This window comes from Schistocerca cancellata, chromosome 1 (assembly GCF_023864275.1).
Source record: "Schistocerca cancellata isolate TAMUIC-IGC-003103 chromosome 1, iqSchCanc2.1, whole genome shotgun sequence".
NCBI classification, from domain to species: Eukaryota; Metazoa; Arthropoda; class Insecta; order Orthoptera; family Acrididae; genus Schistocerca; species Schistocerca cancellata.
The window spans coordinates 96,054,910-96,081,529 of NC_064626.1; the positions used below are offsets into that span (position 1 = coordinate 96,054,910).

At 44.7% G+C, this 26,620-nt stretch overlaps 1 protein-coding gene across 1 annotated transcript in view; it reads right to left on the reverse strand.

Annotated features, from left to right (window-relative positions):
* LOC126188423 (uncharacterized) overlaps window positions 1-26,620 on the reverse strand; it is a 1,114,167-nt gene that overhangs the window by 370,766 nt on the left and 716,781 nt on the right. The window lies entirely within an intron of this gene.

The window sequence follows — 26,620 nt, forward strand, 5'->3', positions numbered from 1 at the left end:
CTCCGAAAAGATCGACACCTCATCCGAATCGCATTTCAGGTCGGATCTGCGTCCTCCTCGGCTCTGGTGTAACACTGTAACAATGGAACACATCATACACTTTCAGGGGTAAGAGTCCGTCGTCGTTTACTACGTCATGGGTTACATGCGCGTCGTCCACTTATCCGCCTACCTTTGACGAATGCGCAGGAAGATGCTTGACGGCAATGGTGTATGGAGCGACGTCACTGGGGACTGTATTGGCATCAAATAGTGTTTTTGGACGAATCCAGGTTCCGTCTGTTTGAAAATGATTGCCGCGTTTTGGTTTGCCAGAGACTGTGGGAGTGACATCAATGTGATTGCATTCGCACAAGGCGTACAATGGCAACTCAAAGCCTCATGGTGTGGGGTGCTATTGGGTACAACGACAAATCACAGTTGGTGCGTGTACAGGGCACAATGAGCCGTCTGATGTACGTGAATGACACCCAGCGATCCACAGCCATTTCTTTCTGCACAACACCCAAGGTACCTCTTTTCAGCAAGACAATGCCCGATCACATGTTGCTGCACGAACACGTGCCTTCTTGCTGCCACAGGATGGCAGCCCTCTGCCCTGGCTCACCAGATCACCAGACTTTTCGCGAGTCGAAAATGTGTGGAATATGGTGAAACGATGGGCGCAGAAGTGTGATCCAGTGCGTACCACCACAGATGAACTTTGGAACCAGGCGAATGCGGCGTGAATGGCTATACCACACGACGCCATTTGCGTCTTATAGGCGTCGACGACATCAAACAAGTTATCGGGACTCATGGCTCTATTGCGATCTGTGGAAACTAATGTGTCATGCCTCTTTGGATGACAGGTTAACACAGGTAACCGCAATTATATCTAGAATGAGTAAATAAACTGCCTGACAAAAAAAAGCGGCGCATCCAGAAGACATGCTTTAATGTCAATGTAACTTCGTACACGTACACAATATCGACGGATATGTGAATTATTAAAGCGGAAATTCTCTGTGACAGTTACAACACCCTTCAGAGTGTTTTAGTGTTGACCGTCTTTAGTTTTGTTAACATGCCTGATGGAGTACGTAAGGGGCAAGTACAGTGTCAGATGTTGAGTGATCACTGTGAAGGACACGGAGATACCACGCAGCTAGAGCGGGGACTCACCGTCCCAAGCGTAAGCTGCCTGTAGCACCGCAGCACTAACTCTTGCTCTATACTTAACAATCATATACAACCATTCGCCCAACGAAAAATCCGTACCCAAAGACTGGAAAATTGCACAGGTCACACCAATATTCAAGAAAGGTAGTAGGAGTAATCCTCTAAATTACAGGCCTATATCGTTAACGTCGATATGCAGCAGGATTTTAGAACATATATTGTATTCGAACATTATGACTTACGTCGAAGAAAACGGCCCGTTGACACACGGCCAACACGGGTTTAGAAAACATTGTTCTGTGAAACACAACTTGCTCTTTATTCACATGAAGTGTTGAGTGCTATTGACGAGGGATTTCAGATCTATTGCGTATTTCTGAATTTCCGGAAGGATTTTGACACTGTACCACACAAGCAGCTCGTAGTGAAATTGCGTGCTTTGGAATATCGTCTCAGTTATGTGACTGGATTTGCGATTTCCTGTCAGAGAGGTCACAGTTCGTAGTAACTGACGGAAAGTCATGGAGTAAAACCGAAGTGATTTCTGGCGTTCCCCAAGGTAATGGTATAGGCCCTTTGCTGTTCCTTATCTACATAAACGATTTTGGAGACAATCTGAGCAGCCGTCTTTGGTTGTTTGCAGATGACGCTGTCGTTTAGCGACTAATAAAGTAATTAGAAGATCAAATCAAACTGCAAAACGATTTACAAAAGATATCTGAATGGTGCGAAAAGTGGCAGTTGACCCTAAATAACGAAAAATGTGAGGTCATCCACATGAGTGCTAAAAGGAACTCGTTAAACTTCGGTTACACGATAAATCAGTCTAATCTAAAAGCATTAAATACCTAGGTATTTCAATTACGAACAACTTAAATTGAAAGGAACTCGAAGAAAATGTTCTGGGGAAGGCTAACCAAAGACTGCGTTTTATTGGCAGGACACTTAGAAAATGTAACAGACCTACTAAGGAGAGTGCCTACAATACGCTTGTCCGTCCTCTTTTAGAATACTGCTGCGCGGTGTGGGATCCTTACCAGGTAGGACTGACGGATTACATCAAAAAGTTCAAAGAAATGCAGCATGTTTTGTATTATCGCGAAATATGGGAGAGAGTGTCACAGAAATGATACAGGATTTAGGCTGGACATCATTAAAAGAAAGGCGTTTTTCGTTGCGACAGAGTCTTCTCACGAAATTCCAGTCACCAACTTTCTCATCCAAATGCGAAAATATTTTGTTTACACCGACCTACATAGGGAGGAACGATCACCACGATAAAATAAGAGCCGGCAGGGGTGGCCGAGCGGTTCTAGGCGCTTCAGTCTGGAACCGCGCGACCGCTACGCTCGCAGGTTCGCATCCTGCCTCGGGCATGGATGTGTGTGATGTCCTTAGGTTGGTTAGGTTTAAGTAGTTCTAGGTTCTAGGGGACCGATGACCACAGAAGTTAAGTCCCCTAGTGCTCAGAGCCATTTGAACCATTTTTTTTTTTTTGATAAAATGAGAGAGAGCTCGTACGGAAAGATATAGGTGTTCATTCTTTCCGTGCGCTGTACGAGATTGGAATAATAGAGAATTGTGAAGGTGGTTCGATGAACCCTCTGCCAGGCACTTGAATGTGATTTGCAGGGTATCCATGTAGATGTAGAGTTAAAGTGGAGTCGTGAATGGGAAACATGGACTGCTGATAAAAATGGCGTCGCACTGTGTTGAGCGACGAATGGCGGTTCTGTGCTACTACGGATCACGATCGTCGGCGATTATGTCGACGACAAGAAAGATGTCTCATTCTTTTGAAATGTTCCGTGAGAAAGACAACGGTGTTACTTCTGGTGCCGTGGTGTGGAAAGCCATAGCGGATGACTTCAGGGAAGGACTTATAGCGATTGAAAAACCTCCGATGGCACTAATTTACGTCACGGACATCCTGCGTCCTCGATGTTACCTTTCATGCCACATTCACGCAGTGCAGTTTTTCAGCAGGTCAATGCACGTCCAAAAATGGCACGTGTCTCTATGATCAGTCTCCGTGTCGCCAGTGAGGTCCCCAGGTGTATTGCCATTAGAACACGTGTGCGACCAGCTCGGACGTCAGCTCAACGTTACAGTGCCAGTATGCAGGAAGTCAAGAACCAGTTGCAACAGCTGTCATCTTGCCTCGGGAGAGGATGTAATGGCTTTATGATACTTTTCCCAACCTAATCAGTGCGAGCCTTCGAGCCAGAGGGAGTGCAACATCGTACTGGTAGGTCGGATCATAGTACCAAGTTCGATACGAATTAGTCTCGAATTTATAATCACTGCAGTAACTTTATATACCCACTTAACCCATGAAATATTATTTCGTTTCCTCCTCAATTTCCGGGTGCTTCACTTTCTATGACAGGCAGTGCATACAGTGGGCAATGTGAAGAATTTTATGAAGTACACATATACACTCCTGGAAATTGAAATAAGAACACCGTGAATTCATTGTCCCAGGAAGGGGAAACTTTATTGACACATTCCTGGGGTCAGATACATCACATGATCACACTGACAGAACCACAGGCACATAGACACAGGCAACAGAGCATGCACAATGTCGGCACTGGTACAGTGTATATCCACCTTTCGCAGCAATGCAGGCTGCTATTCTCCCATGGAGACGATCGTAGAGATGCTGGATGTAGTCCTGTGGAACGGCTTGCCATGCCATTTCCACCTGGCGCCTCAGTTGGACCAGCGTTCGTGCTGGACGTGCAGACCGCGTGAGACGACGCTTCATCCAGTCCCAAACATGTTCAATGGGGGACAGATCCGGAGATCTTGCTGGCCAGGTAGTTGACTTACACCTTCTAGAGCACGTTGGGTGGCACGGGATACATGCGGACGTGCATTGTCCTGTTGGAACAGCAAGTTCCCTTGCCGGTCTAGGAATGGTAGAACGATGGGTTCGATGACGGTTTGGATGTACCGTGCACTATTCAGTGTCCCCTCGACGATCACCAGTGGTGTACGGCCAGTGTAGGAGATCGCTCCCCACACCATGATGCCGGGTGTTGGCCCTGTGTGCCTCGGTCGTATGCAGTCCTGATTGTAGCGCTCACCTGCACGGCGCCAAACACGCATACGACCATCATTGGCACCAAGGCAGAAGCGACTCTCATCGCTGAAGACGACACGTCTCCATTCGTCCCTCCATTCACGCCTGTCGCGACACCACTGGAGGCGGGCTGCACGATGTTGGGGTGTGAGCGGAAGACGGCCTAACGGTGTGCGGGACCGTAGCCCAGCTTCATGGAGACGGTTGCGAATGGTCCTCGCCGATACCCCAGGAGCAACAGTGTCCCTAATTTGCTGGGAAGTGGCGGTGCGGTCCCCTACGGCACTGCGTAGGATCCTACGGTCTTGGCGTGCATCCGTGCGTCGCTGCGGTCCGGTCCCAGGTCGACGGGCACGTGCACCTTCCGCCGACCACTGGCGACAACATCGATGTACTGTGGAGACCTCACGCCCCACGTGTTGCGCAATTTGGCGGTACGTCCACCCGGCCTCCCGCATGCCCACTATACGCCCTCGCTCAAAGTCCGTCAACTGCACATACGGTTCACGTCCACGCTGTCGCGGCATGCTACCAGTGTTAAAGACTGCGATGGAGCTCCGTATGCCACGGCAAACTGGCTGACACTGACGGCGGCGGTGCACAAATGCTGCGCAGCTAGCGCCATTCGACGGCCACCACCGCGGTTCCTGGTGTGTCCGCTGTGCCGTGCGTGTGATCATTGCTTGTACAGCCCTCTCGCAGTGTCCGGAGCAAGTATGGTGGGTCTGACACACCGGTGTCAATGTGTTCTTTTTTCCATTTCCAGGAGTGTAGTTTTTGACTTTTATGGTTGCCAAATAATCACGCCGCGTTTTTTCTGTCGAATTATAAAAAAAAAATCCTTCAAAGAGGACAACACCAACATAGCGTGTTAAATCATGAGTTAGGGTCCACGCAAAATAACATGCATGGAAACCGCACAGTCGGTAGGGCGTGGGTGGGGAGAGTGGTGGTGGTGGTGTTTACTGGCCGGTGCTGTAGGGGCAATGCCGAGTGCTGGAGGGGAGATATAATTCTAAACCGGAAGCTACGCCCCTCCTTGCCCACACTTCAATGACGATCACTCAAAAAGATCTACTGTCATCTCTGCTTTGGTTAGTATGTAAAACGTATTCCGCTGAAAATGCAGCGATTTATTTTCGCCCAACTTGTTAACATTTGCAACTTTCAGAAAAGCATCATGAAAGGCGAATTTTGAGTAAAACCTACAAAATTTCCGATGATGCCATGTTAAAATTTGCTTATTTTGGCAAGACATAGCGGATTTACAGAGCGGCATCTCGCTAACATCTTGTGCAGATGCAATTGCGAGAGAATTCTGAAACAGCGGTTTATTACGTTAAATAATTGAGCAACTGAAGAAAAGTAAGGGCAGTGGCTTATGAACAAGCACATCCTCGGTACAAACTAAACGCTTAATGTTTTCACTTAGGTTGTCCAAAATTATCATTTCTCGTTTAACCAAATATAGATGGCCCTTAAAAAATTACATTCTTCCAGAAAAAAATCTGTAGCTAGAAGAATAACACGGTAGATAATCAAATTTTGCATAATAGCAATATGGCCTCCCCCCATGAACCATGGACCTTGCCGCTGGTGGGGAGGCTTGCGTGCCTCTGCGATACAGATGGCCGTACCGTAGGTGCAACCACAACGGAGGGGTATCTGTTGAGAGGCCAGACAAACATGTGGTTCCTGAAGAGGGGCAGCAGCCTTTTCAGTAGTTGCAGGGGCAACAGTCTGGATGATTGACTGATCTGGCCTTGTAACATTAACCAAAACGGCCTTGCTGTGCTGGTACTGCGAACGGTTGAAAGCAAGGGGAAACTACAGCCGTAATTTTTCCCGAGGACATGCAGCTCTACTGTATGATTAAATGATGATGGCGTCCTCTTGGGTAAAATATTCCGGAGGTAAAATAGTCCCCCATTCGGATCTCCGGGCGGGGACTACTCAGGAGGACGTCGTTATCAGGAGAAAGAAAACTGGCGTTCTACGGATCGGAGCGTGGAATGTCAGATCCCTTAATCGGGCAGGTAGGTTAGAAAATTTAAAAAGGGAAATGGATAGGTTAAAGTTAGATATAGTGGGAATTAGTGAAGTTCGGTGGCAGGAGGAACAAGACTTTTGGTCGGGTGATTACAGGGTTATAAATACAAAATCAAATAGGGGTAATGCAGGAGTAGGTTTAATAATGAATAAAAAAATAGGAGTGCGGGTTAGCTACTACAAACAGCATAGTGAACGCATTATTGTGGCCAAGATAGACACAAAGCCCATGCCTACTACAGTAGTACAAGTTTATATGCCAACTACCTCTGCAGATGATGAAGAAATAGATGAAATGTATGACGAGATAAAAGAAATTATTCAGGTAGTGAAAGGAGACGAAAATTTAATAGTCATGGGTGACTGGAATTCGTCAGTAGGAAAAGGGAGAGAAGGAAACATAGTAGGTGAATATGGATTGGGGGGAAGGAATGAAAGAGGAAGCCGCCTTGTAGAATTTTGCACAGAGCATAACTTAATCATAGCCAACACTTGGTTCAAGAATCATAAAAGAAGATTGTATACCTGGAACAATCCTGGAGATACTAGTAGGTATCAGATATATTATATAATGGTAAGACAGAGATTTGGGAACCAGGTTTTAAATTGTAAGACATTTCCTGGGGCAGATGTGGATTCTGACCACAATCTATTGGTTATGAACTGCAGATTGAAACTGAAGAAACTGCAAAAAGGTGGAAATTTAAGGAGATGGGACCTGGATAAACTGAAAGAACCAGAGGTTGTAGAGAGTTTCAGGGAGAGCATAAGGGAACAATTGACAGGAATGGGGGAAAGAAATACAGTAGAAGAAGAATGGATAGCTCTGAGGGATGAAGTAGTGAAGACAGCAGAGGATCAAGTAGGTAAAAAGACGAGGGCTAATAGAAATCCTTGGGTAACAGAAGAAATATTGAATTTAATTGATGAAAGGAGAAAATACAAAAATGCAGTAAATGAAGCAGGCAAAAAGGAATACAGACGTCTCAAAAATGATATCGACAGGAAGTGCAAAATGGCTAAGCAGGGATGGCTAGAGGACAAATGTAAGGATGTAGAGGCTTGTCTCACTAGGGGTAAGATAGATACTGCCTACAGGAAAATTAAAGAGACCTTTGGAGAGAAGAGAACCACTTGTATGAATATCAAGAGCTCAGATGGCAACCCAGTTCTAAGCAAAGAAGGGAAGGCAGAAAGGTGGAAGGAGTATATAGAGGGTTTATACAAGGGTGAGGTACTTGAGGACAATATTATGGAAATGGAAGAGGATGTAGATGAAGACGAAATGGGAGATAAGATACTGCGTGAAGAGTTTGACAGAGCACTGAAAGACCTAAGTCGAAACAGGGCCCCGGGAGTAGACAACATTCCATTAGAACTACTGATGGCCTCGGGAGAGCCAGTCATGACAAAACTCTACCATCTGGTGAGCACGATGTATGAGACAGGCGAAATACCCTCAGACTTCAAGAAGAATATAATAATTCCAATCCCAAAGAAAGCAGGCGTTGACAGATGTGAAAATTACCGAACTATCAGTTTAATAAGTCACAGCTGCAAAATACTAACGCGAATTCTTTACAGACGAATGGAAAAACTGGTAGAAGCCGACCTCGGGGAAGATCAGTTTGGATTCCGTAGAAATGTTGGAACACGTGAGGCAATACTGACCTTACGACTTATCCTAGAAGAAAGATTAAGAAAAGGCAAACCTACGTTTCTAGCATTTGTAGACTTAGAGAAAGCTTTTGACAATGTTAACTGGAATACTCTCTTTCAAATTCTGAAGGTGGCAGGGGTAAAATACAGGGAACGAAAGGCTATTTACAGTTTGTACAGAAACCAGATGGCAGTTATAAGAGTCGAGGGGCATGAAAGGGAAGCAGTGGTTGGGAAAGGAGTAAGACAGGGTTGTAGCCTCTCCCCGATGTTATTCAATCTGTATATTGAGCAAGCAGTAAAGGAAACAAAAGAAAAATTCGGAGTAGGTATTAAAATTCATGGAGAAGAAGTAAAAACATTGAGGTTCGCCGATGACATTGTAATTCTGTCAGAGACAGCAAAGGACTTGGAAGAGCAGTTGAATGGAATGGACAGTGTCTTGAAAGGAGGATATAAGATGAGCATCAACAAAAGCAAAACGAGGATAATGGAATTAGTCAAATGAAGTCGGGTGATGCTGAGGGAATTAGATTAGGAAATGAGACACTAAAAGTAGTAAAGGAGTTTTGCTATTTAGGGAGTAAAATAACCGATGATGGTCGAAGTAGAGAGGATATAAAATGTAGACTGGCAATGGCAAGGAAAGCGTTTCTCAAGAAGAGGAATTTGTTAACATCGAGTATAGATTTAAGTGTCAGGAAGTCGTTTCTGAAAGTATTTGTATGGAGTGTAGCCATGTATGGAAGTGAAACATGGACGATAACTAGTTTGGACAAGAAGAGAATAGAAGCTTTCGAAATGTGGTGCTACAGAAGAATGCTGAAGATTAGATGGGTAGATAACATAACTAATGAGGAGGTATTGAATAGGATTGGGGAGAAGAGAAGTTTGTGGCACAACTTGACTAGAAGAAGGGATCGGTTGGTAGGACATGTTTTGAGGCATCAAGGGATCACAAATTTAGTATTGGAGGGCAGTGTGGAGGGTAAAAATAGTAGAGGGAGACCAAGAGATGAATACACTAAGCAGATTCAGAAGGATGTAGGTTGCAGTAGATACTGGGAGATGAAGAAGCTTGCACAGGATAGAGTAGCATGGAGAGCTGCATCAAACCAGTCTCAGGACTGAAGACCACAACAACAGCAATATGGCAAAATACTCTCGTATTTCTGTATTATCATTTGCCAAAATCTCATTTCAATATCTCACACTGTTTTTGAAATACACTCCTGGAAATTGAAATAAGAACACCGTGAATTCATTGTCCCAGGAAGGAGAAACTTTATTGACACATTCCTGGGGTCAGATACATCACATGATCACACTGACAGAACCACAGGCACATAGACACAGGCAACAGAGCATGCACAATGTCGGCACTAGTACAGTGTATATCCATCTTTCGCAGCAATGCAGGCTGCTATTCTCCCATGGAGGCGATCGTAGAGATGCTGGATGTAGTCCTGTGGAACGGCTTGCCATGCCATTTCCACCTGGCGCCTCAGTTGGACCAGCGTTCGTGCTGGACGTGCAGACCGCGTGAGACGACGCTTCATCCAGTCCCAAACATGCTCAATGGGGGACAGATCCGGAGATCTTGGTGGCCAGGGTAGTTGACTTACACCTTCTAGAGCACGTTGGGTGGCACGGGATACATGCGGACGTGCATTGTCCTGTTGGAACAGCAAGTTCCCTTGCCGGTCTAGGAATGGTAGAACGATGGGTTCGATGACGGTTTGGATGTACCGTGCACTATTCAGTGTCCCCTCGACGATCACCAGTGGTGTACGGCCAGTGTAGGAGATCGCTCCCCACACCATGATGCCGGGTGTTGGCCCCGTGTGCCTCGGTCGTATGCAGTCGTGATTGTGGCGCTCACCTGCACGGCGCCAAACACGCATACGACCATCATTGGCACCAAGGCAGAAGCGACTCTCATCGCTGAAGACGACACGTCTCCATTCGTCCCTCCATTCACGCCTGTCGCGACACCACTGGAGGCGGGCTGCACGATGTTGGGGCGTGAGCGGAAGACGGCCTAACGGTGTGCGGGACCGTAGCCCAGCTTCATGGAGACGGTTGCGAATGGTCCTCGCCGATACCCCAGGAGCAACAGTGTCCCTAATTTGCTGGGAAGTGGCGGTGCGGTCCCCTACGGCACTGCGTAGGATCCTACGGTCTTGGCGTGCATCCGTGCGTCGCTGCGGTCCGGTCCCAGGTCGACGGGCACGTGCACCTTCCGCCGACCACTGGCGACAACATCGATGTACTGTGGAGACCTCACGCCCCACGTGTTGAGCAATTCGGCGGTACGTCCACCCGGCCTCCCGCATGCCCACTATACGCCCTCGCTCAAAGTCCGTCAACTGCACATACGGTTCACGTCCACGCTGTCGCGGCATGCTACCAGTGTTAAAGACTGCGATGGAGCTCCGTATGCCACGGCAAACTGGCTGACACTGACGGCGGCGGTGCACAAATGCTGCGCAGCTAGCGCCATTCGACGGCCAACACCGCGGTTCCTGGTGTGTCCGCTGTGCCGTGCGTGTGATCATTGCTTGTACAGCCCTCTCGCAGTGTCCGGAGCAAGTATGGTGGGTCTGACACACCGGTGTCAATGTGTTCTTTTTTCCATTTCCAGGAGTGTATAAGAAATTTTGTGAATATTTCACCCTGGCTTTATCGTTGGCGCGGCCCGATCGCAAAAGTGTGTGCTACATCATATCAGTTTCCTCGAAATTGGAGACAGATATAGACCTCCGCATGTATAAAGAAAATTCTATAATTTTGCTAAATTTCTTATGCAGCAACATATTATGGATTATGAAATAAACGCAAAATCATAACAACTCCTAGTTTTCACTCCCAACTTTCTCGAATTTCGTGCAGTGTCTTACTTCCACCTACGTATCCCAATAACTATCACCATTAACGAAATGGTGTGCATAGCATCATACACTGGAGCGCCAAAGAAACTGATATTGGCATGCGTATTCAATATAGAGACATGTAAATAGGCAGAATATGGCGCTGCGGTCGGCAACGCCCATATAAAACAAGCTGTTAGATCTGTTACTGCTGCTAAAATGGCAGGTTGTCAAGATTAAGTGAGTTTGAAAGTGGTGATATAGTCGGCGCACGAGGTATGCAACACAGCATCTCCGAGGTAAAGATGAAGTGCAGATTTTCCCGACCATTTCACGAGTGTGCCCTTGAATATCAGAAATCCGGTAAAACATCAAATCTCCGATATCGCTGCGGCCGGAAATAGATCCTGCAAGACCGGGACCAGCGACGACAGAAGAGAATTATTCCACGAGACAGAGGTGCAACCCTTCCGCAAATTGCTGCAGATTTCAATGCTGGGCCATCAAGCAGTTTCAGCGTGCGAACCCGAATCATCATCGATACGGGGTGTCGGAGCCGAAGGCCACTCGTGTACTCTTGATGACTCCACGACACAAGGCTTTACGCCCGTCAGTACCGACATTGGACTCTTGATGACTGGAGACATGTTGCCTGGTCGGACGAGTCTCGTTCCAACTTGTATCGAGCGGATGGACGTGTACGGATATGGAGACAAACTCGTGAATCCACGGAACCTGCGAGTCAGCAGGAGACTGTTCAAGCTCTGTGAAGGCTCTGTAATGGTGTGGGGCGCGTGCACTTGGAGTAATATGGGACCCCTGATACGTGTAGATACGACTCTGACATGTTACACGTACGTAAGGATCCTGTCTGATCACCTGCATCCATCCATGTCCATTAAGCATGAGACGGACAATTCCAGCAGGACAATGCGACACCCCACACGTCTATAATTGCTACAGAGTGGCTCCATAAAACATTCTTCTGACTTTAAACACTTCCGCTGGCCACCAAAATCTCCAGACATGAACTTGGGATGCCCTGCAAGGTGGTGTTCAGAATAAATCTCCACCCCCTCCTGTTCTTACGGATTTATGGACAGCCCTGCACGGTTCATGCTGTCAATTCCCTCCAGCACTACTTCAGACTTTAGACGTGTCCATGCCACGTCGTGTTGCGCCACTTCTGCGTGCTTGCGGGGAACCTACATGATATTAGGCAGGTGTGCCAATTTCTTTGACTCTGCAGTGTATGAAGCCGTAAGTAACGCAAAAATTATTTTTTTTTTCGGATAGTTTGTGTAAAATAGTTTCAGAAAGACTGCAGGGTGTGTGACACGATTCTGCCATCGCCGACCGGCCGAAAGGAGGCAAACACTATCGGGGCCTCCGCTTCCAAACGGACGAATGAACTCGCCCTGCGCTTTGGAAGAAATTTGGTCACTGTACGTCGGCCACGGTGTCCCGGGCGCACTCTAACAGTGCCGCAAGTTACTGACGTGCCGTCAGGAGAAGATAAGCCACGTACGTCTACCCTATTGTACCAAATGCAATGCAAACACTTAACTCAGGAAATCTGAGGGTATTTCGCCTATCTTATATATCATAAATACAAAACTGAATAGTTTCGTCGTCATTGATTCTCCCAATGATCTCAACAGTTGTGAGGTAATGCGTTCAACTCCACACGCCCTGCTTTAATTAGGACTTTCCGTGCTCTGTCTAATTCGCATCACAATATCACATGCCGTATTCTTTACATTCTATTCATTACATCAGTATTTACGTCATTTGCAGACTAATAATTACAGCTGTTAGAGTAGAATGTTTTTAGGTTGGTCAGTACCTCCAAGTACGTTTGGTAAGGGTAAGTCACTACTGCTTATTTCTCCTAGTCGAGTGCAGAAGTGTGGATACATGGCTACAACAGTTAGTCTGTACTGAGAGGCGTAGTTCACTTATTGATGCAGTTACGACTGTGCTTAAAACATCAAGTCATAAAGTTTTTATAATGTGTTTGTGAGACGACTATTCAACACAGAGAAAATATTACCAACACACTGATGTTTGTACATCTTAAAGTAACAGACGTAAAAATATCTGCACTTGCACCTGTTGTACCCTATACATAGTATTGTACAGGTACCCCACAGGTCTAGTTGCCTTTCCTCTATTAACTAACTTCAGTTGATTTTCTATCTTGTAGTCACTTACGTCGATATCTATAATTCTGACATTTGTGTGGGGATTTAAAGGAGAAATCTCAGCACAGTCTTCTGTGAAACACTTTTCGGAAGAGACAGCTAGTATTCCGGCCTGGTCTCTGTAATCCTCTGTTTGGATTCTGTTATTGTTACAGAACATTTGTACAATCGCCTTCGATCCGTTTACTAATTTAGTGTAAGACCAAAACTTCTGACGATTTTTCATCAGATCTGTAGATAGGATTTTATTTTCACCTTTTTTTGAAGGCTTTATGCTTGGTTCTCTTTATTCTTAGGTTAATTTTGTCTTCATTGTTTCTGCTTGTCAGCGAGGCTTTGGCTAAATTGATTTCGGTAGTCAAACTCTCTTTCCTTTCGTAGTAACTACCTAACATGCCTTTCAAACCACACCGGCTCTTTTCCATGCCTCACAACTTTCCTCAGCATATACGTTTCTAAGGAGGATTGTATAAAATTCCTGAACTTTGTCCATTTATGCTCAAAATTTTCAGTCCTGGAGAGGAATGTTTCATCTTCACTGCACTGGTATTCTGAAATCTGTTTTTTGTCGCACTTGCTAAGCAGCAATATCTTCCAACCTTTCTTTACATTTTTATTTCAGTGACTATTTAATATCATTGTGAGCACTGTTTCCCACTTCTGCGTTAACGAAGTAGAAAAGTTTGCTCCTGTGATGATCAGGAGATTACGATGTTACTTTCACGTGTTGGTTCTTTGATTAACTGCTCAAAGTAATTTTCACATAAGTCATTTAGAATAATTTTTAAGAATTCCCTTTTCCTATTACTCACTCTAATCACCTGAGCCGCTCGGGATTAACAGAGCGATCTAAGGCGCTGCAGTCACGGACTGTGCGGCTGGTCCCGCCGGAGGTTCGAGTCCTCCCTCGGGCATGGGTATGTGTGTTCGTCCTTAGGATAATTTAGGTTAAGTTGTGTGTAAGCTTAGGGACTGATAACCTTAGTAGTTAAGTCCCATAAGATTTCACACACACTTGAATATTTTTTTAATCACCTGAGCCTCACAACCAGGAAGTTGAAATCTCTCCCTAATAATATAGCATGGCCAGTGAATTTACGTTGTAACCTACTGCAAAGGGTTCTGTCAAGTCTTCAACCATTATTGCTCCTGAGAGATGGAGGAAGAGCTGTCTATAAACGCTTAAAAATACAAAACTTAAGAATTCTATGTCTGATTCATCTTAACACTTCTATTCACCAAAATTATTTCGTATTCCGAATGTGCACAAAATCACCAACTACCATCATATTACATTAAATCTCATCCACCACCGGCGTCTAGCTTATTTTTGCGATGCATGTACCAACCGAAATTTAACATTTCACTGCTGTTAACATAGATTTTCAGTCAATTGTCTCTAATGCAAAATGAGCATTATCACTTTTTATATTTAATCCAGGAAACCATCCATGGATGATTCTACTGTCAGCTCTTTCACCGATATCTAATAAAGAATACCACTCTCTATAATTATTGGGTTTGCTATTCTTCCCTCTCTGGAATCAAAATAGATTCATATCATAGCGTTGACAATGCTACAAGATCCATGAGAAGGTGTGGAGAGGTGCTGTGGAGATGACGTTCCTTGTAATTTACTTGTAGTTGTTCAGTACAGAGATGTGTGATTAGGTGCAGATGACCCAGGAGTGCAAGACTCGGTTTAGGACTGTGTATTGTATGTTGTGTGAGGTAGAGTTTGTATATGTAATGAAGATGTGACATAATGGCACACAGTGTTTACCGGCATTATGATGTACAGCTCTGTTTTTAACTTTGTTAACTAGGTTTACACTAAGGTATTGTGTATCTGAAGATGAGATTTGATTGATTTTGGGAATAGATTTCTTTGACGTAAACACTTGTGATATGAAAAGAATCAATGACAAGCCCATTAGTGGTACAGAAGCCAACAAGTCTGTGACAAGAGAGGTGACTCGTCGGAAGATAGACTGTTGAAAAAATTCTTCATTTAGCTGTTCATGGAGTGGGTGGTACATTTGTCGGGAGGTTGACAAGTTTTTATTTATTTTCTTAACCAGATAGATTATATAATGGTAAGACAGAGATTTAGGAACCAGGTTTTAAATTGTAAGACATTTCCAGGGGCAGATGTGGACTCTGACCACAATCTCTTGGTTATGAACTGCAGATTGAAACTGAAGAAACTGCAAAAAGGTGGGAATTTAAGGAGATGGGACCTGGATAAACTGAAAGAACGAGAGGTTGTAGAGAGTTTCAGGGAGAGCATAAGGGAACAATTGACAGGAATGGGGGAAAGAAATACAGTAGAAGAAGAATGGGTAGCTCTGAGGGATGAAGTAGTGAAAGCAGCAGACGATCAAGTAGGTAAAAAGACGAGGGCTAATAGAAATCCTTGGGTAACAGAAGAAATATTGAATTTAATTGATGAAAGGAGAAAATATAAAAATGCAGTAAATGAAGCAGGCAAAAAGGAATACAAACGTCTCAAAAATGATATCGACAGGAAGTGCAAAATGGCTAAGCAGGGATGGCTAGAGGACAAATGTAAGGATGTAGAGGCTTGTCTCACTAGGGGTAAGATAGATACTGCCTACAGGAAAATTAAAGAGACCTTTGGAGAGAAGAGAACCACTTGTATGAATATCAAGAGCTCAGATGGCAACCCAGTTCTAAGCAAAGAAGGGAAGGCAGAAAGGTGGAAGGAGTATATAGAGGGTTTATACAAGGGTGATGTACTTGAGGACAATATTATGGAAATGGAAGAGGTTGTAGATGAAGATGAAATGGGAGATACGATACTGCGTGAAGAGTTTGACAGAGCACTGAAAGACCTGAGTCGAAACAAGGCCCCGGGAGTAGACAACATTCCATTAGAACTACTGACGGCCTTGGGAGAGCCAGTCCTGACAAAACTCTACCATCTGGTGAGCAAGATGTATGAGACAGGTGAAATACCCTCAGACTTCAAGAAGAATATAATAATTCCAATCCCAAAGAAAGCAGGTGTTGACAGATGTGAAAATTACCGAACTATCAGTTTAATAAGTCACAGCTGCAAAATACTAACGCGAATTCTTTACAGACGAATGGAAAAACTGGTAGAAGCGGACCTCGGGGAAGATCTGTTTGGATTCCGTAGAAATGTTGGAACACGTGAGGCAATACTAACCTTACGACTTATCTTAGAAGAAAGATTAAGAAAAGGCAATCCTACGTTTCTAGCATTTGTAGACTTAGAGAAAGATTTTGACAATGTTGACTGGAATACTCTCTTCCACATTCTAAAGGTGGCAAGGGTAAAGTACAGGGAGCGAAAGGCTATTTACAATTTGTACAGAAACCAGATGGCAGTTATAAGAGTCGAGGGGCATGAAAGGGAAGCAGTGGTTGTGAAGGGAGTGAGACAGGGTTGTAGCCTATCCCCGATGTTATTCAATCTGTATATTGAGCAAGCAGTAAAGGAAACAAAAGAAAAATTCGGAGTAGGTATTAAAATTCATGGAGAAGAAGTAAAAACTTTGAGGTTCGCCGATGACATTGTAATTCTGTCAGAGACAGCAAAGGACTTGGAAGAGCAGTTGAACGGAATGGATAGTGTCTTGAAGGGAGGATATAAGATGAACATCAACAAAAGTAAAACAAGGATAATGGAATGTAGTCGAATTAAGTCGGGTGATGCTGACGGAATTCGATTAGGAAATGAGACACTTAAAGTAGTAAAGGAGTTTTGCTATTTAGGAAGTAAAATAACTGATGATGGTCGAAGTAGAGAGGATATAAAATGTAGACTGGCAATGGCAAGGAAATCGTTTCTGAAGAAGAGAAATTTGTTAACATCGAGTATAGATTTAAGTGTCAGGAAGTCGTTTCTGAAAGTATTTGTATGGAGTGTAGCCATGTATGGAAGTGAAACATGGACGATAACTAGTATGGACAAGAAGAGAATAGAAGCTTTCGAAGTGTGGTGCTACAGAAGAATGCTGAAGATAAGGTGGGTAGATCACGTAACTAATGAGGAGGTATTGAATAGGATTGGGGAGAAGAGAAGTTTGTGGCACAACTTGACTAGAAGAAGGGATCGGTTGGTAGGACATGTTTTGAGGCATCAAGGGATCACAAATTTAGCATTGGAGGGCAGTGTGGAGGGTAAAAATCGTAGAGGGAGACCAAGAGATGAATACACTAAGCAGATTCAGAAGGATGTAGGTTGCAGTAGGTACTGGGAGATGAAGAAGCTTGCACAGGATAGAGTAGCATGGAGAGCTGCATCAAACCAGTCTCAGGACTGAAGACCACAACAACAACAACAACCAGAAATAAGCGAGACTGTTGCAGTGGAGATCAAAGTGATTACTTCTTGTGTGACTTTTCTACTTTTAGAGATGTTTTCATCAGAGCAATGAGCATAAAGTAAACTGTTATTATTCGGGTGTTCTACTGGAGACTTACATCGTTGCATTATTTCAGTCGAGTAAGAGAATAGTAAGTGCCTGAGAGTGTCGGCAGACAACGATGTTGGAGATGTGATTCATTATTATGCATGATTCCTAGTTTAAAAGGAGTTTTGCAGCTACAATAAACAATTTCACAAGTACAGAAATGTAGGAGTTTGATCTGGAACTTAAAATGAAAGGTTTCATGTAACGACCATGGTGTAGAGAGAATGTATGCGTAGCGTGTTGCCTAAAATTTATGACAGAAAAATGTGGTATTTTTCCTTCACTGTAATTTAATTTTAAAAACAAAAAGCTGTTTTAAAATACGTAAATGATAAATTATTTAAATGTTTTTAAAAGATACTGATTACATTACAAACTGCTCATTGCTTTTAAAAACAAATACTGATGGAAATTTACCTGCACCATGTTACGAGAAGATATGTTGGGAGAAGGAAAGTTATTTGATATTAAGAAGGTTAGTAACAGGGTTGAAAAGTTGGTATGTAGTAAAGTGTAGTGTGGACAGTACATGAAAGAAGACGTGAATTTTCGAACATAAGCAACTAGGTTGGAAGGCAGGTCATGACTACAAAGGGGGAACAAGTAGAGTTGGATGGGAAAGGAGGAGGAAATCCTGACATGATGTTAGATCTGAAAGGTAAGATACATGTCAGTGCGGACAACATTGTCTAAGGAGGAGGCTGTTGGAGTTTCTTTGGGAGAATCTGTAAAAAGTAGGTAGATCAGTGTACTGTCGGTAGTATGCCATGCTTGATAGCTAGCGGCTAACCATAGAGATGTTGGCGTAGAGTTTGAGAGACGAACAGAATGTATGGAGATATTTCATATGGATCAAAAGCGAGTGGAATTTGATGGGTTGATGAGGTTACAAGTAGGGAGGGGGTGGGGAGGTAGGGAGGTAGGTAGGGAGGGAGGGAGGCAGGCAGGCAGGGTGGAACGTTAGTGGAGGCGATAAGCAAGATATACAGGGGTCGTTCGATAAATAATGGCCCACAGTTTTTTTCTTTCGGAACATATTAATTTTTAAGAGCTAGAATTTGGTAACATCAATCAGCATTTCTTTCAGATGTTCTATTTTCCTATACAGTCTCCATTTCCTTCTGCTGCGTTACGTCAGCGTTTTGTGAGAGCATATGTTCTCTGTTGATAAAAACTCTTTTCCTGTGCATATAGCCATGTTTTCACTACATTAATTAGGCTCTCATCATCTTCAAAGTGTGTCTTGCGTAAAGCAAAGTACAGAAACCGTCAGTGGCCCGAACCAATGGAAGGCCAAGGGCGCCAGGTCTGGTCTTAGGGTTGGTGAGGCATTGATGTTCATCTGAGTAGGCGATGTGTTCCCGGCTCTGAGCGTTGTGTGTGGGCGTGAGTTGTCGTGTTAGAGCAAGATTTCTTTGCATCCTTGTCAAGCCATACACGTTGGAACCGGTTCTTGAGTCTGTTCAGAGTCTACTTTTATGCCTCTGAACTAATGATTCACCCTTTTCGGAACGCAATGACAAGAATGACACCATCAATGTCCCAAAATGCTGTCTTGATTTTGCCAGCCGAGGGCGCTGCCTTGAATTTGTTCCTTTTCGGTTATTGCGGTGGTGGTACTCCAGTGACTCACTTTTTGTTTCTGGCTCAAAGTGATATACCCAGCCAGGTATCGCCACCTGTAACGATCTGTGGCAGATATCTCTCTTTATTTGTCTTCAAACTGCTCCAGCAACTTAGATGAAATGGCTGTGAATCTTGTAGCTCCTTGTGAGCATTCGTGAAACGCTTCTTGAGCACTATTTGGAATATCAAAGTGTATCAGTCATTACATACGCAGTTGCAGTGCTCACCGGTAGCTGTAGAACCAATTATAAAGTTGTTATGCGCCGGTCTGCACGAATAATGGCACATGCACGATCCACCACAGGCTGACAGGACATCCAAACATCGCCGATCATGTTGCTCAATTTCAGCACTTCTTGACGCTTTAACTCTCTCTGCCTATCGTCCAGCGGTACTCCTGTCAACTGCATCACTTCTATAAACTCCACAAAAACATTTGTGGATATTTGTCCACGATTCTTTCCCCACAACCAAGAATGCAGTTACAGTACATTGCTTGTGTCGAGTCTCATGGGTAGACGCCATTTTGATGATACGCTACGGCTCTGACACCTATCAGGAGACGCCACTTTCATGATTCGCTACGGCTTTGAAACCTATCAGGAACGTTCGAAACCTCGGACGAGTGCAGAAGAAACATTAAATTTGAAGCACGTAAAAGGACGTTTCCTTATACAAGGGTGATCTCAAAAGTAAGGTCTCCTTGTAAGTACACAGACCTGTTTATTTCCACAATGGTTTATGTGGTGTCACCGCCAGACACCACACTTGCTAGGTGGTAGCTTTAAATCGGCCGCGGTCCATTAGTACATGCCGGACCCGCGTGTCGCCACCGTCAGTAATTGCAGACCGAGCGCCACCACACGGCAGGTCTAGAGAGACGTACTAACTCTCGGGCCCAGTTGTACGACGACTTTGCTAGCGACTACACTGACGAAGCCTTTCTCTCATTTGCCGAGAGATAGTTAGAATAGCCTTCAGCTAAGTCCATGGCTACGACCTAGCAAGGCGCCATTAACCATTTCTAGAGAGAGTCTCACTTGTATCATCAAGAATGCTGTATACAAATGATGGATTAAAGTTAAGTATTCCAGCAGCTACGTACTTTTCTTTATAGCATTCATTACGTATCCTGTTTCAGACCTAAGCAAGCCTGCGTGAATTAAGCGCGTGCCCTTTCGGCTTCCTCGCCTTGTGTTTAGACTGTCTTGTCTAGACACAACAGTTTACATCAGTTTACAGCTTCAACATTTAGCTATTTTTCGACATAATCACCATTTCTGTCGATGTATTTTTGTAGACGCTGTGGCAGTTTTTTTGTGCCCATGTCACACCAGCTCGCCGCCATGCTGAAGAAGGATGCCAGCCACTGGCGTGATTGTTGCTTGGTCTCAGGTGTAAAGTGGTATGCCCAGGTTTCGTCACCCGTGACAATTGAGTCCAGAAAGTTGTCGTGTTCGGCTGCAAGGCGGTGAAAAAATGCGCGGGAAGCATCAACTCGTTGCCGCATCTGGTCCTCCGTCAGCATGCGTAGCACCCATCTTGCGCACACCTTCAGGTAGTTCAATGTTTCCGTTAAATTTCTGTAAGCGGTGCTTCGGTAAACCTCAGGAACCAACGTCCAGAGATCATCCAGGGCGATCCGCCGGTCTTCACGCATGCTTTTCTCAACCTTCAACACTGTGTCCTCAGAAACTGATGGTCTCTCGCTCCTTTGTTCGTCGTGAATTTCGGTCCGCAAGCTGCAAACTCTCTACACCACTTACAAACATTTTTGACAACCATACACGACTCACCATACACTTCCGTCGATTGGCGATGGATTTCAATTGGCGCACTGCCCTTTGCGTTCAAAAACCAAATAACTGCGCGCAATTCGCATTTGGCGGTAACATCCAACGGGAGCTCCATTCTCAACAGCTGCCAAGCCAAGACTGAGCGCCTCAGCGCGGCGTGCGCATGTTTACACACAGCGCGTGAAGCACTCTTCATAACAGCGTGACCAACTGCCACGCAAACAGAGTTCTGACTTGTAAGAAAAAATGGGATACCTTACTTTTGGGATTACCCTCGTATACAGAATGTTATACAAGTATGCCATAAATCTTCTAGGGGTTGTCTAGGGCGACGTGCGGAACAAATTGAGGATAGATACACTGGTTCGGAAAAGTCATCCAACCAAACGACGTTACAGGCCTTGGCCCCTGCCGCGAGACAACCCCTTCTTCAGCAAAAGTGGCGTTGTACGCTGACAGACAGTTTCTTATCAGTTATCGCGACTTGTTGCCACGATCGCCAGTGCAGCAAATGGGGCTAGCTTCTACACTCCTGGCCATTAAAGTTGCTACACCAAGAAGAAATGCAGATGATAAACAAGTGTTTATTATACCAATATATTATAGTAGAACTAACATTTGATTACATTTTCACGCAATTTGGTTGCTTAGATCATGAGAAATCAGTACCCAGAACAACCAGCTCCAGCCGTAATAGCGGCCTTGATACGCCTTCGCATTGAGTCAAACAGAGCTTGGATGGCGTGTACAGGTACAGCTGCCCATGCAGCTTCAACACGATCCCACATTTCATCAAGCGTAGTGAGTGGCGTATTGTGACGACCCAGTTGCTCGGCCACCATTGACCAGACGTTTTCAATTGGTGAGAGATCTGGAGAATGTGCGGGCCAGGGCATCATTCGAACATTTTCTGTAACCAGAAAGGCCCGTACAAGACCTGCAACGTGCGGTTGTGCATTATCCTGCTGAAATGTAGGGTTTCTCAGGGATCGAATGAAGGGTAGAGCCAGGGGTTGTAACACATCTTAAATGTAACGTCCATTGTTCAAAGTGCCGTCAATGCGAACAAGAGGTGACCGAGATGTGTAACCAATGGCACCCCATACTATCACGCCGGGTGATACCCCAGTATGGCTATGACGACTACACGCTTCCAATGTGCGTTCACCGCGATGTCGCCAAACACGGATGCGACCATCATGATGCTGGATTCATCCGAAAAAATGATGTTTTGCCATTCGTGCGCCCAGGTTCGTCGTTGAGTACACCATCGCAGGCGCTCCTGTCTGTGATGCAGCGTCAAGGGTAACCGCAGCCATGGTCTCGATAGTCCATGCTACTGCCAACGTCAGCGATCTGTTCGGTTGTCTTGCAAACGTTCCCATCTGTTGACTCAGGGATCGAGAACTGGCTCCACGATGCGTTACAGACATGCGGATAAGATGCCTCTCATCTCTAGTGATACGCGGCCGTTGGGATCCAGTACGGCGTTCCGGATTACCCTCCTGAACCCGCCGGTTCCATATTCTGCTAACAGTCATTGGATCTCGACCAACGCGAGCAGCAATGTCGCGATACGATAAACCGCAATCGCGATAGGCTACAATCTGACCTTTATCAAAGTCGGAAACGTGATGGTACGTATTTCTGCTCCTTACACGAGGCATCACAACAACGTTTCACCAGGAAACGCCAGTCAACTGCTGTTTGTGTATGAGAGACCGGCTGGAAACTTTCCTCATGTCAGCACGTTGTAGGTGTTGCCACCGGCGCCAACTTTGTGTGAATACTCCGAAAAACTAATCATTTGCATATCACAGCATCGTCTTCCTGTCGGTTAAATTTAGCGTCTGTAGCACGTCATCTTCATGGTGTGGCAATTTTAATGGTCAGTAGTGTACATAAGTCTTGTGTCTGATGAATGCGATGCTCTGTTGCCTTCGTGGGTGACGGTTTCGGTCATAGGTTTGCATCTGCAGTTTATTTTTCTCCTTTATGCCAAAAAAAAAAAAACACTGAACATTTGAGAGGGTTGAAGGAGAAAAATGAACTGCGGGTGGAAAGCGTTATCCACTGAGGCAACAGGGCATCAGATTCATAGAACACAAGGCTTCTCTAGGCAACAGCTAGCTCTATCTTCTCCACTGGTGATCGTGAAAATCAGTCGCAATCACTGAACAAGAAACAACTAGTCGAGACGTTCCGCCTATGGTCCGACAGCGTACAATGTCATGTCTACTGCCGAAGGGATGGCCTGGAGGCAACCGCCAGAGCCTGTAACTTCGACATTCTGTAGTGTCGTTGGGCGTTATCTGTTCCTCACGACACCCTCAACAACCTCCTGAAGTGTCTCGGTATCGTTTGGTAACAGCCTGTATAGCGGCTGTAAAAAGTAATTGGAGCATTATTTATCGAATGAGCCACATTGTCCGAGCATTAAGGGGAGCCGGAGGTGGTCAAATCCAAAAAATTACAATTTTTTTTTGCTATCGAAAATTAATTGGAACATTCCTCTTTAATGTAAACTTTGAATTATTGTTCTACTCGCCCTAGAAGTGGAGTTATTACCATTTTCCCCCACGCCTGCAGAGGAAATGGGCGGCCGTTGAATGCATCTAACACCCCCTCGTGACTTCCTGGCGAACTGCTTGGGATTTCCTCGGCCTGTTATGTATACAGCGCCTTATGTTACGCATACAGCGAGTGTGCAAGGGTTGGCTACATTGTTTTCTATGACAAATGAAGCGCTAAGAGCGCGGAACATCGTCTCTTTGCTGTTTACCTTTTCGAATTAGTTCAATGTTGCGCTTGTTGTTGGTAGTATTATACTTCTTGTGTAAAGCATTGTTCTGGTTACGATGCCACGTTTTAGTAACCGTGTATATAAGTAGAGGAAGAACGTAGGGAAAAGAAAATTAACACTAATACCAAGTTGCGATATTACAATTACTGAAACAGTGCGTTCTTCTGCTAAGCAACACATGGCCGGCCATAGCCCTGTGACACCTTCTAGCAAATACTACCTTGGGGATGGTGACTCCAAAGGTTTCAAGACTATAGAGGAACTGAAACTATATGGAAATGAATTTGTAGTTGAAAAGTTCGAATGCATTGGGCATGTGCAAAAGCGTATGGGTGCACGGCTTCGACGGCTCAAACAAACTTTGGGTTCAAGTAATCTCAGTGATGGAAAGACAATAGGAGGGAGAGGCAGGCTTACTGATGAGGTGATTGAACGTCTACAGAGATACTATGGGTATGCTATAAGGTAAAATATTAGTAATATTAGTGACATGCGAAAATCAGTGTGGGCATTGTTCATTCATACTGCCTCTTCCAATGAATACCCTCAACACAGCCTGTGCCCAAAAGATTCCTGATGCACAAATAATGCAAAAAAGGACTATGATCACAAACATGGTTTGCCAGTAGCTGTGATAAATGCAATAAAACCAATTTTTCATGACTTAGCACAGCGAGAATTATTACACAAATGTCTACACGGAAAGACGCAGAATCCTAATGAGAGCGTAAACAGATTTGGAAAGTGATTCCTAAAAGGGTGTTTGTAAGCATAAAAACACTGCACTTTGGCATTTATGATGCAATAGCAAACTACAACCAAGGGAACAGTGTGAAGTGTGAAGTTCTGAATGCATTAGGATTTACAACTGGGGTGAACACTGTACGAGCACTAAGAAATATTGACAGAGAAAGGATAAGAGGAGCAGAAAGAAGAGAAAGGCATATGAAGTATGGTGGAACAACAGGCCAGAAAAGAAGACAGAAGAGGAAGCTTTTGGAGGATGAAGAAGAAGACCCTGATTATCCATCCTATAGTGCAGGAATGTATTGAGAAACTTTGATAGCTATTTCCCGTAAATTAGAATTTTTCGAATATAAGGAACATTTTCTCAAAATCCACTCAAGCTAGAGAGATGAAATTTTTATACAGCACTCCTAGTGGTCAAACTTACATTGTAACACAGCCATTTGGCAATATGTTCAGTAGTTTCATTTCAGTTTAATTATAAAGCAATTATTTGTAAAAAAATTTGGGTCATTAATAAAAAAAAATAATTGGAAAGAAACTGAAAAAGATACTCCAAAATCCCTCTGTCATAACTGCAATACTAAACCACTCTATATGTAAAAAAAAAAAATTCAAATTTTTCTGTTTGGTAGTTTATTCATAAATATTCCTCAAACTTAGTGATTTTAACATGGGCAGCATAGGCACCTCCGGCTCCCCTTAAAGGAAGAGGAAATGGGACTGGACACACATACAGGGTGTTTCAAAAATGACCGGTATATTTGAAACGGCAATAAAAACTAAACGAGCAGCGATAGAAATACACCGTTTGTTGCAATATGCTTGGGACAACAGTACATTTTCAGGCAGACAAACTTTCGAAATTACGGTAGTTACAATTTTCAACAACAGATGGCGCTGCGGTCTGGGAAACTCTATAGTACGATATTTTCCACATATCCACCATGCGTAGCAATAATATGGCGTAGTCTCTGAATGAAATTACCCGAAACCTTTGACAACGTGTCTGGCGGAATGGCTTCACATGCAGATGAGATGTACTGCTTCAGCTGTTCAATTGTTTCTGGATTCTGGCAGTACACCTGGTCTTTCAAGTGTCCCCACAGAAAGAAGTCACAGGGGTTCATGTCTGGCGAATAGGGAGGCCAATCCACGCCGCCTCCTGTATGTTTCGGATAGCCCAAAGCAATCACACGATCATCGAAATATTCATTGAGGAAATTAAAGACGTCGGCCGTTCGATGTGGCCGGGCACCATCTTGCATAAACCACGAGGTGTTCGCAGTGTCGTCTAAGGCAGTTTGTACCGCCACAAATTCACGAAGAATGTCCAGATAGCGTGATGCAGTAATCGTTTCGGATCTGAAAAATGGGCCAATGATTCCTTTGGAAGAAATGGCGGCCCAGACCAGTACTTTTTGAGGATGCAGGGACAACGGGACTGCAACATGGGGCTTTTCGGTTCCCCATATGCGCCAGTTCTGTTTATTGACGAAGCCGTCCAGGTAAAAATAAGCTTCGTCAGTAAACCAAATGCTGCCCACATGCATATCGCCGTCATCAATCCTGTGCACTATATCGTTAGCGAATGTCTCTCGTGCAGCAATGGTAGCGGCGCTGAGGGGTTGCCGCGTTTGAATTTTGTACGGATAGAGGTGTAAACTCTGGCGCATGAGACGATACGTGGACGTTGGCGTCTTTTGGACCGCAGCTGCAACACGGCGAACGGAAACCCGAGGCCGCTGTCGGATCACCTGCTGCACTAGCCGCGCGTTGCCCTCTGTGGTTGCCGTACGCGGTCGCCCTACCTTTCCAGCACGTTCATCCGTCACGTTCCCAGTCCGTTGAAATTTTTCAAACAGATCCTTTATTGTATTGCTTTTCGGTCCTTTGGTTACATTAAACCTCCATTGGAAACTTCGTCCTGTTGCAACAACACTGTGTTCTAGGTGGTGGAATTCCAACATCAGAAAGATCCTCTGTTCTAAGGAATAAACCATGTTGTCCACAGCACACTTGCACGTTGTGAACAGCACACGCTTACAGCAGAAAGACGACGTACAGAATGGCGCACCCACAGACTGCGTTGTCTTCTATATCTTTCACATCACTTGCAGCGCCATCTGTTGTTGAAAACTGTAACTACTGTAA